This window comes from Catharus ustulatus, chromosome 25, assembly GCF_009819885.2.
Source record: "Catharus ustulatus isolate bCatUst1 chromosome 25, bCatUst1.pri.v2, whole genome shotgun sequence".
Classification (NCBI taxonomy): domain Eukaryota; kingdom Metazoa; phylum Chordata; class Aves; order Passeriformes; family Turdidae; genus Catharus; species Catharus ustulatus.
The window spans coordinates 3,664,553-3,680,936 of record NC_046245.1 but is presented as its reverse complement, the minus strand read 5'-3'; the positions used below and the strand labels follow the sequence as shown (position 1 = coordinate 3,680,936).

The window sequence follows — 16,384 nt, the reverse complement described above, 5'->3', positions numbered from 1 at the left end:
CTCCTGCAAGAGGGTTCCTGTCCCCAGACACCTGCAGGAAGTGCAAGCACCACCCTGCCTGCACCCCGTGCAGCTCCTGGCTGGGTCTCCCCCATCCCAGGGCCTCAACCCCAGGCAGAGGTTTGTTTGCAGACCCCAAGTATCTTTTTTTTCCCCCCTAAAATTAGCATTTCCCCACCTGCAGACAGCTCTGCCTGAGTTTGGATGTGACTTTTACCCCAACGCTGCTTCTCAGGCTTCCCCTTTGCCGTGAGCCCAACAAGGAACTTGGTTTGTGTCCTGGCAGAGGCTCGTTGTTATTAATATCCCTCGTTATTTACCGTGCAGTGCTGGTGAATGGCAGCAGCCTGAGTCCTGCAAATGACCGGGGCTGCTCTGCTTTAATCCCTCCAAGTTTTGGCTCTCTGAGCCCACACCAGAGCCTCCCCACGCTGGGTTCACCCGTGGGGTGACCACTCGGTCTTTAAAGAAAAGTAGAGCTAAAAACAGAGCTAAAAATAATTCTGGTGCCCCAGAATTAGAGAGAGGTGGGGAGATGGCCTAGGAGGCAGGTACAGCCACGTGCAAACAGGGGAGAAGAGGGGAAAAACGGGGCTGGAGCAGAGCCCAGGGCAGCAGCGCGGGAAGAACATTTTCACTTTTGTTTCTGCACTTGGGCTCCTGATTTACAGCTCGAGTGGGTTTGGGAGCAGGGCTGGGCAAGCTCCCCCATCCCGCGCTTGAGTTCTGCAGCCAGAGAAGAAGCTGAAAATGGCTGGAAACGGGGAAACAAATGATTTATTATCGCCTCCCCACACCGCAGCTGAGCCGGGCTGGCATCGCACGGAGCTGTGCACCCCGGTGTCCCGGGCTCCGAACGGGCTGGGAACCCTCCGGGATGCGGACAGGGATGTCCCGGGCCGGGTGTTGACAGGGCTGGCCGGCCATAGCGCGGGAGGACAGGGACAGGGACGTGGCCTTTGTTTCCCCTCCCGGCTTTGTTTCCCCGATGGCCCCATTGATGAAGCCCCATGTGGCCAAACAGCCCCGGACCCACCCCAAAACAGGCCTGTTAATTTGATTAAATGGCTGCTTCCTCCTTCTCACCCCTGGAGCAGATTGAGCTCTCACCAGGGCAGCGTTTTCCTGCCGCCCCATTCTGGGGACAAATTCCTAAATCACCTGATAACTTGCAGGCTTAACGCCGCCGATTTGAGCCCGGGGTTTGCAGGACGCAGCCCCAGGCCAGCGCCTGGGGTGTACGAGCTGCAAATGGGGCGTGCACGCATGAATTATTTTGTATCTCGATTTATTTAGCGAATTTCAAGGCCGGGAGGAGACCTGGTGGAGAAACGCGGGTGCACAGAAAAGCTGCATCCCGCTTGAAAAAAGTGCTTGAAATCACTCCCAGCTCCTTGGACTCTTCGGAACCGTAGGTGCTGATCGGTGTCCCGAAAAGCATCCATGCGGGACCACAGGGTGACCCTGAGTGGCATTTATCTTATCCTGCCCTGCCCTGCGTCCTGGCACTGCCACAGAGCCCCGCAAAGCTGCGTTTGGGATTTGGGCGCCTAATTCCTGCTAATTTCCCTGGGAAAGGGGAAACCCGATCCTGTGAGTCAGCTCAGGTTGTCGGGTGATTGGAAGGGCCACCTGGCTAATTACAGCGGGTGTGTTTGTCACCTCCAGAGCCCTCAGGAACAGCAGTTAATGGGGCGTGCCGGGGGCTGGGGATTCCGAGAATTTGGTGGGGGGAGGGAGTCAGAAGGGTTTGGAGGTGCTCCCTGCTCCGGGGTGCTCGGGGCTGGAATAAGCACAGCCCCCGCACAGGGAAATGCACATAAATAACTCCGTGTACCCTGATGATCCCGGGACAGCACAGGCTGATCCATGGCGGCCGCAGGGCGAGCAGGATCAGCCGGTGGGGCTGGAAAGCGGCTCAGGCTCAGCCACCCCTCACCTGCACGTCCTGACCTGCGGGACTTGTCCCTGCCCGTCACCCCTGCTCGGTGCCAGCAGGGTCCGGTTTAGTGCCACTCCTGTCCCCTGGGATGGAGACAATGCATTTTGGCGGGATGTGTCTGGGGTGCTCTGGCACTCCATGCTGGAGCATCCATGAGTTTTGGGGAGCCGCTCGGGCCCCCCTGTGCTCCTCGGACAGCGGCTGTGCCACCTCGTGGGCCTGGGGTGGCTGCTGGCTCTGGCAGGGAGCGGGATGCTCTGGGGCTGCAGCCATCGCAGCGCGGCTGCACAATGGCCTTTTGTCTGCGGGGCTGCCCCGGGAACATCCCGCCATCCCAGTTTCCCAGTAACATGAAACCTCCTCGGGGCTGCCTGCCGGGAGCACAAAGCCTGGGGCTGCTGCGGGGGGCAGCCCTGGCCCCGTTCCCGCCCCCACCCCCCCCCCTTTTCACATTTCGGCACATGTGCACCGAGCGTGCTGGGGCTCAGGTGGGTGGGGGGAGGCTGCCAGCCCGGCCGGGGTCCCTCCCGCAGGAATGGAGCCATGTGCTGTCCCCTCTGCGCAAGGATGCGGCTGATCCATGCCTGGGGGTGGTGGCAACTTCCTCACCTCTGGTGTTCCCCACGCAGGGAATGTGCCAGGGGGTGAGAAAATCCCTGCGGGGGCTCCGTGGAGCCCCTTCCCCCCTGCTCCTGGCCTGGGGGTGCCGGGGGGAGGGAGGGAGGGGAAGGGCCGGGGAGGAGCCGCTGTAAATCATTAACGGGGGCGCGGTGGAGGGGAATGCGAGGGTCATTAATCGCGGGCTCTGGCGGGCTCGCAGGGGAGTCTGGCCGCCTGGTATTTTTTTAATCAAGGTATTTTATTGCACATCGAATCTGAACAGGGCAGCGAAGGAGGTGGTGGCTGCCGGCAGCATCCAAGGAGAGGTGGGGGGATGATCTGCAAGGCGCTTGCAGTGGGCTGGAGGACACGCAGTGCAAAGGGCAGGGGATGTTTTTCTTGCCTTTCCCAGCTCCTCCATGGCCTGGAATCTCTGTGTATGATAGGGAAGGAGCCCCCGCTCCCCCAGTCAGCCCCCCCCACTCCCTGGCCAGCTGCGAGTTCACTGTGGCAAAGGGGATGCACCAGAGATGCTGCTCCTAATCGGGGCTCCCAGAAAACACTTTCCCCCCGCCAAATTCCTTGACACTTTCCCGTTTACTCAGCTCCGGTTGGAAAAGCATCGAGCATCGGGGGACTTCCCTCGTCCCCGTGACTCAGGTGCTGGTCACCGGGGTGACTCAGCCGCTGGCAGAGCCCGGCTCCGGAGGCACAGGGGTGACACAGAGGCAGGGGAATGGGAACGCGAGGCGATGGCGGAGGTGACGGGACGGGGAATGGGGCCAAGCTGGCTGCTGCTGAAAGGGAGGGAGGGGAGCCGGAGCAGCCCTGCTCGTGTCCCCTCCAGGGCCTGGGGGTTTGACCCCAGGCTTTGGGAGGAGATGGGGCAGGGCGGTCATTCGCCTCATGGCCACTGAATGACCCAAGGCGGCAGGCCAGGGCGGGATGGAAGCGGCAGGTTTTCCTGCGGGGAACGCTCTCTCACGTAGCCAGAATCTCAGAATTATGGAATAATTTAGGCTGGAAAAGCCAACGCTGCGGTTTCCTGCTGCCACCTAACGGGGAGAGGCTGCGGCTGTGGAGCGGGATGGAGGGAGAGCTCCGCATCCTCCCCCCGCCCGTGCCGGGATGGGTCCCAGCATCCCTCACCGGCAGCAGGACGGTGCTGGGGGCACGGTGGGGCCGGGCAGGGTTGAGGTGGTTCCCGTCTGTCCCCCTGGCAGTGCAGGGAGGTGCTTGGTCCCCTGGGAGGGACAATCGGGGGGTGCTGGTGACCCAGCTGCAGGGCCGAGCCCTCCACGTGCTTCTGGCTTTGTCCCCGAAGCTCAGGGCTGTCAGGGGACCCCCGGGCACATGGTGTGTCCCTGTCCCTTCGCTGCGGCTCTCCCGGTCCCGGGGGAATGTGACACCGAGCCCGGCCGGGATTAGGGCCGGCTATAACGGGCCGGGGGTCACCGCTCCTTCCCGGCTCCGGTTACTCCGTGCCTGGCCCGGCTGTGCCCGGGGCTCATCTTTCAAATGACAGCGACAGGCTGGCAGGGCGGCTGTGGGGGCACCGAGGGGCTCAGGGGCTGGGAGGGGGGTGGGGTCCACGGGGCTGGAAGGCACCGTGGGGCTCTGCTTGTCCCCAAACCCACGGTGAGGGGAGCAGGCTGTGGTTATCCCCACGGCCCCTGCCCAGGAAAATCACCATGCCCACCTGCAAGGCCTGGGTGAGGGGGCAGGATGTTCCTCACGTGCCCAGGTACCCCCCGCCCATCATGAGAGCAGCGGGGTGGGAGTTTGCCAGGCTGTCACCCACCTTCCCAGCCGGCTCCAGGGACGCGGAACGGCTCCCTTGGCAACTGCTCCTCCGTGGGAAGGAGCGGAGCCGCACGCGTGGCTCCCCTCGAGGGGAGCGTCACGACACGGCTGGGGGGCGGCTCCCCGTGACTCGGAGCTGGGGGAGGACAGCGCTGTTCCCATCCCTGACGAGCGGTCCCAGAGTCCCTGCGGGGTGGGAGAGCACACCCCCGAACGAGCCCAACCCGACACCCACGTGTCACCCTTGAATAGAAGGATGTGGCTTCTTGGAGGGTCCCTGCTCCCCAGCACCTGTGGGACAGGTTTGGGGTGCATTGACTGGAGCAGGGATCTGCCCTGGAGGTTTAGGGAAGGTCCTGAGGGGGTTGTGGGGGTGTAACCTGTGTTTCACCTGCTGCACGAGGTGATGGGAGGCCGATGCACAGGAGCTGCTTGCTCAGGCTGTGCCCCACCTTTGCACGTGGGACAGGAGGGGACACTCCCCACCGCAGCTGTGTGTGGATTTAGGACAAGGATTGCCCCAGACACCTTTTCCCCATTCCCTGAGCAGGAGGGATCCCCCGTGCCGGGTCCGTTCCGCTGCACGGCTGCAGTGAGCGCGGCTTCCACGGGAAGGCACTGCTGGCCTTCGCTGGAGGTGCCGAGCCCAGCTCTGGGACTCGAGCGCTGGCGCAGCAGCGTGGGCTGGGGTCTGCGGCAGCCGGGGGTCCCCGGGGCTGGCAGCTCCTTCACGGCCTGGCCTGGCCAAGGCTGGCTCCGATCCTGGCTGCACAGCTTGCTCCAGATAGTGTTTCACCACTTCTCCATGCTGAGTCCCCCTCCCCTCAAACATCATCTCCCAAAGCTCTGCTGGGGTGCTCTGTGCCCCTGGGACCCACAGCCCCATCCTCTCCTTCCCCACCGCTGAGCCCCCTGGAAGGTGAGTGATGCATTCACCTCCATGTCCCCCTTAACCCAAGGGACAGGGATTTGTTGGACAGGAGAACCTCTGGAACCCTTTGCCTGGGTTCGGGGAGCTGTGGGAGAGAGAAAAAGCAAGAAAAATAATTTATAATAATGATGGTTTTGAATACTGTGCAGCAAAATGGGGCTGGAGCCTCTGCTGAGCTCTGCAAAAGCAGGGAAACAGGAAGGAGCTCCGAATGGATCGACAGCATCCAAACTGGGAGCAGAAAGGAGCTGGGGGGACTGAAGGGATTTGGGGGGTGGCTGGCAGGTGCTGGCAGCCTGTGGTGTGTGAGGGGGGGGTGGATGTGACTGGGATGGGTCTGGATGGGATCCAGGGTGCTGCTGGGGGAGCTGCTCCCTCCTGGGACGACTTTGCTGGCACAAAGATGCAGCCACGAGGATGGGGAACCTCTTGGGATGCTGCTGCACAGTGCGGGATCCTTCCTCCCTCTCCCCAAACCCTCCTGTGACTTTCCCAAAAGCCATTTTCTGGCACGGGGAGGGGGGTCACACCGGCACTGTGTGTGGGGCCCCTCCCAGCACAGCCCCTCACTGCGGCACCCGATCAATGACCAACATAATTACTCCTGCAAAGGCAAATCCGTGCTGGCCTCGGCTGCTTGGTTGCACTCCAAGGAAGACAGTGTTTCCTTGCAAGGATGAGGCCATGAATATTTTATGTCCGAGGAGGATATTTCTTTCAGGAGGTTGTTGCATGAATTATGGAAAAGTTGGGAGGAGAAGACGGGTGCTGCTCGCCGGGGTCGGCTCCGAGCTGGAGGCAGCGCTGGCACTGTGGGGTTTTACCTCGAGCTCCTTTCCCTGGGTGCTGGGCAAGGTGTGCCCCTCAGTGCCCACCACAGCAGCAATCAGGGCGTGCTGGAGGAGCCTCAGGTGCAAAATCCATCCCAGTTTGGGGCAGTTTGTGTTCTCCGGCAGAGCAGGTTGGTGCACGCACAGTGAACGGGGCAGTTTTGGCACGGGGCTGGATGTGGGATGGGTGCTCAGCTGCCAGTCTGGAGGTGTGTGAGGGGGGTACAGCAGCTCCCCTGGGCACCTGGAGGGGACAAGCAAGGAATGGAGCCCTCCCCTGCCTTTCCCCATCTCCTTATGCCAGGGTGGGTGTTTGAGATGCTGGTGCTTGGTGCCCACCCAGCATCCCGCAGCTTTCCAGTGCCAGCCCCTCACCGGAGCTCTCCTGTCCCTTCTGCCCTGTGCCCTGCCCATGTCCTGCATCCCAGGCACTGCTGTCACCTTGCTCCAGCACTGCTGGTTGGGAAAAACGAGGGGGTTGTCTGCTATGCCATCCCTGCCTTCCGTGTTAGTTAATGTGTAAAGATTTTCCTCTAATTGTCCTGTGGGTGCAGAGGGAGTGTGTGCTGCCTGGCCGTCACAGTTAATTTTACCACCAAATGTTCTCTCTCCTTCCCTATTCTCCCTTTTTTTTTTCTTTTTTGGGAGATTTAAAGAAAACATTTTCCAGCTGCTCACGATCCCTGTGGGTGGATAAAAAACCCCTCCTGCACCCAAATGAAAACACAGACAGAGCTGTCTGTCCCTCTTTCCTTTCCCAGTGCTGGGTTTGAGGGACACGGTTGTGCCTTTGGGATGTTGGACTGGGGACAGGGAGACATCTCTGGCTGTAAAGACAGAGTTGGTGGGAGAACAGGAACAGGACCCCGGTCCCTCTGAGGGTGCTGGTTTGGGGACAGGTCCTGCTCTCTCTGAAGCATCAGCACAAAAAGCTGCTGATGGTGCAGGATGAGAGATTTCCAGGAGAACACTGTGCCTCAGCTTTTCATGTTTCTGTATTGTTTAAACCCCAAATCTGGAGTAATCACTGCCCAAAATAACCTCTGGCCACTCAGCACGTGCTTGGGCCTGAGCCCTTTCCTCCTTTCTACAAAGCAACAGCTTCTGACTGGGATGGCACCAGTTCACCAGTTGCACTGAGTGGGTCAGACTGGATCAAACTGGAGTGTTTTCCTGTGAGCAGTAGAGCTGGGCTCCAAGGCTCCCAAACCCTCTGTTCCTTCCCAGAGGAGCAGCAGCTGCAGGAGGAAGGCAGGACATGGCCCAGGGCATGGAGCTGACAGAACTCCCTGATTTTTGGAGATGCTAGAACCACTTCAGGGGTTGGTGCAGGGCAAACAAAGCTTCTCCTTTCTGGGGGCTGAGGCTGGCAGGGTCCATCCCTGTGCTGAGCTGTGCTGGCCTCTGCTCTGCTCTGCCCCTGGGGCTGTCCCCTGTCCACTGCCCTGGGCTGGAGCCTCCTCAGCAGCTCTCTCGCCATTAGGTGGAAGTGTTGTAGAGGAGAAGAGCGATGGCACCGCCGACTTGGGGCTCCACGAGTGGCCACAGCCGGGCACGGGTCCTTTTGTCCCCGTGTCACGGCAGCAGTGAGGCGCTGAGGGGAATTTTTGGGCTGGATACATCCAAGAGAGAGTAAAGGCTCTGAAGCTGCAGCAAGAGAAGATTTGGCAGGAGAGAGGCATTGCCTCCATGGCAGCTCCCCAGTGCTCCATCCCCTCGTTCTGCCGTGGGGGAAAAGCCCATGAGCCCAGGAAATGTCCCCTTGGTGGCCTCTGAGAGGCAGGGCTGGCCCCAGGGTATCACCCGGGCTTTCTCTGGGGGTCCCACGTCAGCTGGGGGGTGTGGGTGCCTGGCAGCACCCTGGGCTGCAGGGAAGCCTCTGCTGGGAGCTTGGCAGCCCCCAAAGTGGGTGAAGGAAACTTCCAGGGAGCTGGCACAGCTGCAGGAGCCTTCCTCCCCAGGAGGAGGAGGAGTTGTCATCACTCCCAGCCTGCAGCCGAATCATCCCTCGTTCATTGCTGATTCCTCCTCGCAAGCCTGGATGGGCTTTTTCTTTTTTTTTTTTTTTTCCCAGTGTTTCTTTAAAATGCAACTTTTCCCATCAAGATCTGTTAGTCATGAGGCGTATAATGAGTTTTATATATATTTAAGTGGTCTGACATTCGGCATCCCATTATCCCCACTCCTGGAGAGAGGCAGGGACCCGATGTGTGAATGTCAAGCCCGTGCGAGCACAGGCAGTGCCGTTCCTGCTCTCCAAAGATCCAGATCCATTACCCACGTTCATGTGCTGGGGTGTGTGGGAGTCTCTTTCTTTGGGAAAGAAATTCAAGGCTGCATTTTTTTTTTATTTTTTAATTTTTTTTTATCTCCTTGGCCTATTATTTAGGTGTTTTTGGAGGGGCTGAGCTGAATTATTCTGTTGGTTTTGTTGTGCAGTTTTTTGTCCCTTTGGTAACTGCCCAGCTCAGGGTGAGCTGATGGCTTTTTGCAAGCAGCTCCTGCAATTCCTGCTGGAAAATATCTGTGGGGGCTGAGCCAGGGTCACCCAGCTCATTCCCTGCCAACTTCCAGAGAGACTTTTCCCAACCCCATCCTCTTGCTATGGCTCTGCCTGACGTCAGTGAAAATCTTCCCTTTGCTGCAAAATCCCCGAGGAGCAGGACAAAAGTCTCATCATTCTTTCTTTCTTTTTCTCCTCAAATCCTTCTTCTGCTCTTTTCTTTTCTTTTCTTCTGACCTGTGGTTTTATTTCTTCCTGCTCCACCAGCCCTGCAGGACCCGTGTCCCTGTGCTGCCACGTTTCTCCCTCAGACAATTGGGACACCGGAAAAGCATCCCCAGCCACCCCCACCCCTTACCCTGCAAACTTGTTTTTCTTTAAATACACATGAAAATAGCTCTTGCCAAGCCTCCTGCTTTTTAATTGTGTAGATATTACAGCTAATTACGGTTCTATTAATATTTCACTTTGAATTAAGGATTTATTTTCCGCACCCTTCTATCCAGGAGGGAATTGAATCCACACCCAAGGCGATTGCGGCCCCCAGATGAAAAGGGCCGGGTGTGATTCCTGAGCCTCCGTCTCTTTGACAGGAGTGACCCATGAGGAGGAAGGAGGAGGTGGTGGCTTGGCCATAAATTATTCAAAACCCTTTTGCAGTGCTGAGCCGGAATGTCCAGTCCATAAGATGCGGTTTCAAGTTTTCCTATATTAAAAAAAAAAAAAAAATCCAATTGCAAGCAGTTGTGTCTCCTGGATGGCGCTGGGTGGCCTCAGCAGTGGACACGGTGACCTTCCCAACTGGCCAGGGGCCAGGGCAGCAGGAGGATGGAGCTGTGAGCCCAGAGCTGTGCCTGCCTGGGGACAAAGCACCCAGGGCACCCAGAGCCTCCTGCACGGATCCTGTGAGCCTGGGATTTCAGGGAAAGGCTGCTGGGGGCCCTGGAGGTGCTGGGGCACCCTGGGTGGACACGGACACGGAGCTGGGAACCGGCTCGGGCTGTGGCCCCAGCCCTGCCCTCGGGACGGGAGAGGCAGCGACTCGCTCAGTTCCTCTGGCTCTGTGCCTGCCGAGGGGATATCGATCCTGGCAGCCTTCTCCGTGTCCATTTGCTGATGGCATCAGACTCTCCTGGAGGATTTGATCAGCTCTGACCCAGGCACTGAGCAGGAGCCCTGGTGGTGACCTTTGTGGGGTTTGCAGAGCTGCTCTGGGGGTAACCCCACACACTGGGGCACCCCTGGAGTCACTGGGGTGTCTCCATCCTACCCACCCTCCCCTCACCACCCTGTGACCTTTCCCGTGGTGCCTCAGCTGGATTTCCAAATGTTAATTGGGCTCTGCTGTTCCCGGCGGTGACACGAGCGCTGTGCTGGTATTTTGGGTTCTGGTTGACAGCTGGCAGAGGGGTGTGAGAAGGGGAGATGTGCAGGCCCTGAGGCTCGGAGAGGAGAAGAGATGCACTGCCAGCTCAGCCGTGGTGGGAAGAGCATCCTGCAGTCCCTGGGATTCAGGTTCCCAAGACTTTGGGATTATGATTTTCCACTGGAGCCAGAGCAGCAGTGAGGCTGCTGAATGAGGTGGCTGCTGGAGCAGCTCAGGTGGTGCTTTAGCCAAAATTCTCCATAATTTATCCCAAACACCTTCCCCCAGGGATTCTTTGGGGCTGTGAGCAGACCACCCTTGTTTCTCCTTGAAGATGAACACGTGTCTTAGAAATCCCCAGGAGCTGAGGGCTTCACCCGATTTGGAGCAGGGACCTTGACCTCAGCGTGCCTCTAAAAGCTACTTTTGGCACGGGATTTGTGCCTGGCTTATCCTGTGGTGTCTGGAGTCCCCTCAGCCCTGGCTTGGGGCAGGCAGGGGGTCCTGTCCTCCCAGGAGCTTGGTCTTTATATCCCTCCTCCATCGACCACAGTGCAGATTTCCTTTTGCTTTAATTCCTGGCATCAGCACTGCCAAGGCTCACACGGGGGGTGGTGGGGCTCTGTCCCACCAGAGCAGAGGAACAACAAACACCAGAACCACTCTTGTTCCTGCTGTAAGCAAGATCCCTGCAACAGCCTGGTCACTCTGCAGGAGCTGTGCTCTGGGCAGCATCCTGTGAGCACCTGGATCCACAGGAATATTCCATGGCAGGAGGGTGGGGGCAGCTTTTCAGGACATGCATCTCACTGGGGAGGCTGCAGCTCTCTCCAAGGCCCAGCCCGACGTTGTGCTGGAGCTGGGCAATCCCCAGTGCTTCTGCAAAACCTGCTCCTCTCCAGCCTCCTAACCAGGATTTGGGTGGAAAGGAACCTTTTCCAAGGGCACCCAGCCCACCAAGTCCCCGGCTGACCCTCACCAGGGCTGGGATTTCACTGTGACAAACGAGAAACACGAGTCACCCCTTAGGGAAGGTGAGGCTGGAATTGTGTGTTTGTGGTTCGTGTTCGGTTCTTTGGTGCTGGGAGAGGCAGAGCGCCCTCCCCACAGCCAGACCCCGCTTGGTTTGCTCGGATGGGTCCCCCCAGGAGGGGCTGGGAGCCCCGGCGTGCCCGCAGGTGAGCGCCAGGGTTTGCCCTAATTGCTCCGGTGACCGAGCAATCACCACCGTGTCATTACCGTGATGGATCGCAGCAGTTAATGTGTCAATGGCCATTACCAGGGGGTTGTGTTTTCTCTGGATTAATGAATCGACACAGCACGACGGGCTCCTCGGAGCCCGGCGGGGGGGATTGATGGGGAAAGCAGGCGAGGCAGGAGCCGAGCTCCGCGGGGCGGGGGGGTTGGCAGCGCGTTGTGGGAGGGAGAAGAGAAGGGCAACGGCTTGGGGTGACGAGCATCCTCCCTCATCGCTGCTTGCGGGAGCTGCTCCCACCTGGGAAAGGGAATTTGAGGATGGCTGTCACTGCAGGAAGCCGGAGACCCTCAGCAGCCTGGCGGGGAGACCCTTCCTCCAGGAGCCGGGGGTCCGCCGGGGCGGGGGTCCCTGCGCCGCGCTAGTGCTTTAAGAGGCTGGCAAAGCCGGCGGCGGGCTTCCCAGCTCCTCTTCATGCAAAACTTCCCCGGCCCCGGCTCTCCTCCTCCTCCTTTTCCCCCTCCTCCTCCCCCTTCTCCACCTCTTCCTCCTCCTCCTCCTCCTCGCCGCGGCTGCGGTGCGCGGAGCGCGGCGGGTCCCGCCCGGCTGCGGCTCGCTCGGCTCCCGGGCCGGGCCGGGGCTGGGGGGGCCGGGGCCGCCCCCGCCGCTCGCCGCAGGGCCCCCCCGGGCTGCCCCCGGGCCGGGGCAGGATCGCGGCACCGGGCACCGGGCGGAGACGGCGCCGCCAACTTGGCACTGCCCGCGGGTAAGTGCGGGCGGCGCGGGGGGAGCATCCCCGGGACGCCCGGTGCCCCCCGCACCTTCCCCCGCGGCCGGAGTGCCCCCCGCTCCCCCTCCCTGCAGCCTCGCCGCTCCCCCTCCCTCCACAACGCTCCGCTGAATTTTCCGCCTTTCCTTCTTATTTTTGGGTTGGGGGGGCTGCGACAGCGGGGGCTGCAGCCCGGAACCCCCCAGCGCTCCCCCCTCTCGCACTCATCGCATTATTCATTGTTGGGCACTGCGGAGCGCTGCCCCCTCCTCGCCGCGCTGCTCCCCTCCGCGAGGGGCACGGAGAGCGCCCCGTGCCCCGGTCCCCAACCTCCCACCTTTGTCCCCAGAGGTGCCACTGCCCGGCGAGAGCTCCGGGAGGGGAGTTGGGGGGCTGCTCCGGCCGGAGGGGGCTGGCAGGGGTCGGGGCAGCGGGCAGGAGCCGGTGGCCGTGGCCGTGACCGAGCCGCCGGCGGGGGCTGCCCTCGCCTCGCCGCAGCGGGCAGAGCCCGCAGAGCCGCCGCAGGGCAGGGCAGGGGGGACAGGAGGGCGGCGAGGGGCTGAAGGCGCTTCCCCTGCCAGCTCGGAGGGGCTGTGGGGGACACGACCCTTCTCCGTGCCCGGAGGCAGCCCTGAGCCGGGCAGAGCCCCGCTCCAGCACGGGCTCGGTTTGCTCTCCGGAGCGTTCTCCGCTCCTCGGCGCTCTCCGGGCGAGCGCATCCGAGGCGTCGGGAGCCGCTGGGGAAGTTGGCAGCCGTGAGAAAAAACCGGAGAACTCTCCCACTGCCTGCCGGGGTGCAGCCCCGCCAGCCCTCCTCCTCCTCCTCCTCCCCCGCTCGGTGTGATGAGTTTGCCGTGCTCTGCCAGCCGGGTGATTTTCCGTGGGCTGCTCCGGCGCTGGGGGATGCCCGCTGCCTTCGGCGGCGGCTGCGACGGAGAGGCTGCGGGTGAGTCACTGCCTTTGCCATCGCCATCGCGCTGCAGGTGACCTGTGGCTCGGGGCTCGGCGGGGGTGGCACGAGGCAGGGCTGGCGGTCACCGCAGGAGCAGTGGTTGTGTGCCCCGGGCAGGGCTCGGGGAGGGACGGGAGCATGAAGGGAAGGAGCAGAGCTGATCTGTTGAATGCAGCGAGCCGCTCGGGAAAACACCAGGAGAACTGCCAAAAGAAAAAGCTCCTTTCCTTCCCTGCCTTCGCGCCCTGTAAGCAGCGTTTATCCGCACCAGGCAGCGGGGGAAGCGCTGCGGGATGTGCTGGGCAAGGCTGTGGTGGGGGGACAGCTCAGTCCCTTTTCCTGTGACCTGACATCTCTGGTCCGGTGGGATGTGCTGAGATCCCGCTTGGTTTTGGCCAGCCTGGCCGAGCTGGAGGGGCAGTGCTGGGGGCCCTGGTGAGGGAGGTCCCTCTCTGAGCTGGCAGAGGGTCCCCAGGGCAGTGGTGGCTGCAGCTGCCCCAGGCTGGGGGGCTACAGGCAAAGCCCTTCTGAGTTCAGCATCAGGCACTGGGTTGGGGGTGCTGAGCTACACCCCGGTGTGTCAGAGCAGCATCGAGGATTTTCCTGTGGGAATCCAAGCTCGAGTGGAGCCATGGCCTGGCCCCACATGCCAGGGGCCAGCATCGCCCTGCGGAGGAGCCTAACGACTCCCCAAAAAAGAGCATCACGTGCTTCAACTTTGGCATCAGGCAGAAGGAGGATGGATTTGTCAGCTCAGCCACCCCCTTCCAGCTCTTCCCAGAAAGGCAACGGCTTGAAGAAGTGGCAGGTCCTAATTATAACATCCGTGAACCCGCGCCCGCCGCCCTCCCCGACTTTGTGCCCGCTGCGGGCACCGGCTCTTCCTCCCGGGCGCTGCGTCTCAGGGAGGGTTTTCCTCCCTGCAGTTCCCTGGATGGCCCCACACCGAGCCTGGCTCAGGATGGGGGTCTCTGGAGTCAGCACCGAGGGGGTGTGGGCAGGGGCTGGCACTGCCAGACCGCAGTGTCGGGGCGTAGGTGTGATGGGGAGCGGGGACACCGCGCGCAGCCGGGCACGGGCAGTCAGGCCGCGCTCTCCCTCGGAGCCAGCACCGTCCCAAATTGCAGATGGTGATAAAAAATTAATTGCGGGATTCTGCTGCACGTGGCAGGAGCGGGGACGAGCGGCGGCTCCTTCCCTCCCTTCCAGCCGCTCCCGCTGGAGCTCTGCGCCGGCTGCCGGCGGGGACCTCGCAAGGTGAGCCGCTGTTCTCTCTCCGCTTGCTCCCGGGCTGGATCCTGCTCTCCTTCCCCCCCGTGCCGCGCCATCCCATCCTTCAAAGTGAGGGATTAGCCCTGACCTGCTTGGCAGCGGGAGGGAGGCGGAAGGAGAGGGCTTGCTGCAGTTAAGGACATATATAAATACGGTGTGATAAATATTCCCTGGATCTCATCTACGGGAGCACTTTTGTTTGGACTTCAGCGTCCTTCAGGAGATGCTCTGGGGTGCTGAGGTGGGTGGTTGTACCCAGCTTTTCCCCACCCTGGGGCTCTGAGCTGGGTGCTGGCAAGACCTGGTGTGGAGAGGGCACTTTGGTGATGGGCTCGGGTTTGTGTGAGTGTTGTGGTTTTGGTTCATGTGTCGATCGAGGGGTTGCTGAGGCAGGGGCTGCATTTTGGAGCTCGGTAGGGGGTTTGGATGGCACAATCCAGGGTCTCTGCTCACTCTGCCTGCTGAGCCGTGGCCTTGCTTCTCTGAATGAACACCGGGGTACTGGACCTGAATACTTAAGGTTTTGCCTGTCGGGAGAGAACTTAACCTGGCGTCCCCTCCTTCAGTCCACGTCTCCATTCTGCTCTACTTCGTGGAGCTTTTGCAATTAAAAAGAGCAGGAGCCAAGCAAAGTACCCTGTAGCTGCTTGCAAGCGGGAAGAGTGAGTGTACACTAATTGGGATATTGTGCTGCCTGCTGGCTGGCCCTGCTTGCTGGAGGAAGAGCAGGTGGGGAAAGAAATAGCCTTGATTTTCAAAAAGATGCTGTGGAGCTGGTAGGAGCCAGTGTGGTTTAAGCTGGCACAGCCCTCCCAGTGCCAGGGCTGGACTGGAGTCTCTGGTGCTGGTGGAGCTTTCTTTGGCAGCTGGGGATGGGGACGTGCAGGTGAGTGCTGGGTGCTCTTGGCTGATTCTTGCTGCATCTGCTGGGCTGTGTAACCAGCTCAGCTTCTGCTGGGTTTAATGAGCCCCAGAACGGTGGCTCTGAGCTGGGAGATGATGGATGTGCTGCAGGCAGAGCTCTGGGGAGTGGGGTCTGCTCAGAGAAGGGTCTGTCTGGAGTGTCCCACCACAGTCCAGCCCAGGCAGTGCTTGTGGGGATGTGCAGGAGGAGCTGCAGGGAAGGAGCCACAGAGGTGATGCCTGGGGTGGCTGATTGCCCCTCTGGGCACTGGAGAGGGTTTTGCAGCAGATCTCTCTGGTGTGGGGGAATTTTTAATCAGTTTGATTTCATGGAATCACAGAATGGTTCAGGTTGGAAGGTGGCCTGCAGTTCCAGCCCTTGAAATGGGCAGAGACACCTTCCATTAGACCAGGTCGCCCCAACGGGGGGCTCGCCAGCCCAGCTGAGCCCTTTCCTGTTCATTCCATGGCCCTTGGTGGCTGGCGATGCCGATGGCCCTGTGGCCACCACTAGAGGGGAGCAGGATGCCACCGTGCTGCCCGGCCCCGTGTCCGGAGTGCCGGGACCCGCAGGGCTGTGCCTGTCCTGGGGCAGCAGCGCCCAGCACCGGCTCCTCTGCCCTGACACTGCTCAGCCCAGCCTGGCTCGGGCAGGGCATGACCCACGCCGGGCTCTGGAGATCTCGGTTTGGTTGGTGCTTGTGCCACCTCCCAGATCTGGATCGGGCTGCAGCATAGCCGGGGTGAGGGCGATGGGGAGGCTCTGTCCTCACCGATGCTGTGCTGATGCAAGTAGGAGAAAGCAGAATTGCTCCTTCCTTCGGGGCTGGAGTAAGCACCACGATGAGTGATGATCCCACCATGTTATTCCCACCCTCGGGGTGCTCCTGTGGAGCTGTGCAGGTGGGGCAGGGGCTGTGCAGGTGGAACAGGAACCATGCAGGTGGGGCAGGGGTCCGTGCAGGTGGGGCAGGGGCTGTGCAGGTGGGGCAGGGGCCCGTGCAGGTGGGACAGGAACCGTGTAGATGGGACAGGGGCCCGTTCAGGTGGTGCAGGAAGGTGGCTGTGGCCCCTTGCTGCCCGGAGCATGTGGATAAGGGAGCTCCCTGCTTCACGAGCACCTGCTGTAGGCAGGTGTCTTCCAGATGTGCATCTCCCTCCAGATGTGCCCCTGGTGGAGCAGCTGCTTTGGGAGGCTCAGGCATGGTGGAACCAAGGTCTGGGCTGTGTGGGAGCAGTGACTTGTGTGTGGCTGAGGGGTTGCTGGGGGCAGGTGGAGGGGACAGGGGTGCTCATCTGTCACCCCTTCCTGGGCTGT

General features: G+C 60.9%; 1 protein-coding gene across 2 annotated transcripts in view; it reads left to right on the top strand.

The window, feature by feature from the left end:
* Nucleotides 1-11,849: 11,849 nt before the first annotated feature.
* GRM4 (glutamate metabotropic receptor 4) overlaps nucleotides 11,850-16,384 on the top strand; it is a 37,933-nt gene continuing 33,398 nt past the window's right edge. Inside the window, exon 1 of one of the 2 annotated variants that reach the window (XM_033080032.1) lies at nucleotides 11,850-11,936. The gene's annotated coding sequence lies outside the window, so the exon portion shown is untranslated. Of the gene's footprint in view, nucleotides 11,937-12,560; nucleotides 12,886-16,384 lie in introns of those variants that run through there. The other variant, XM_033080033.2, reaches the window with a different exon arrangement.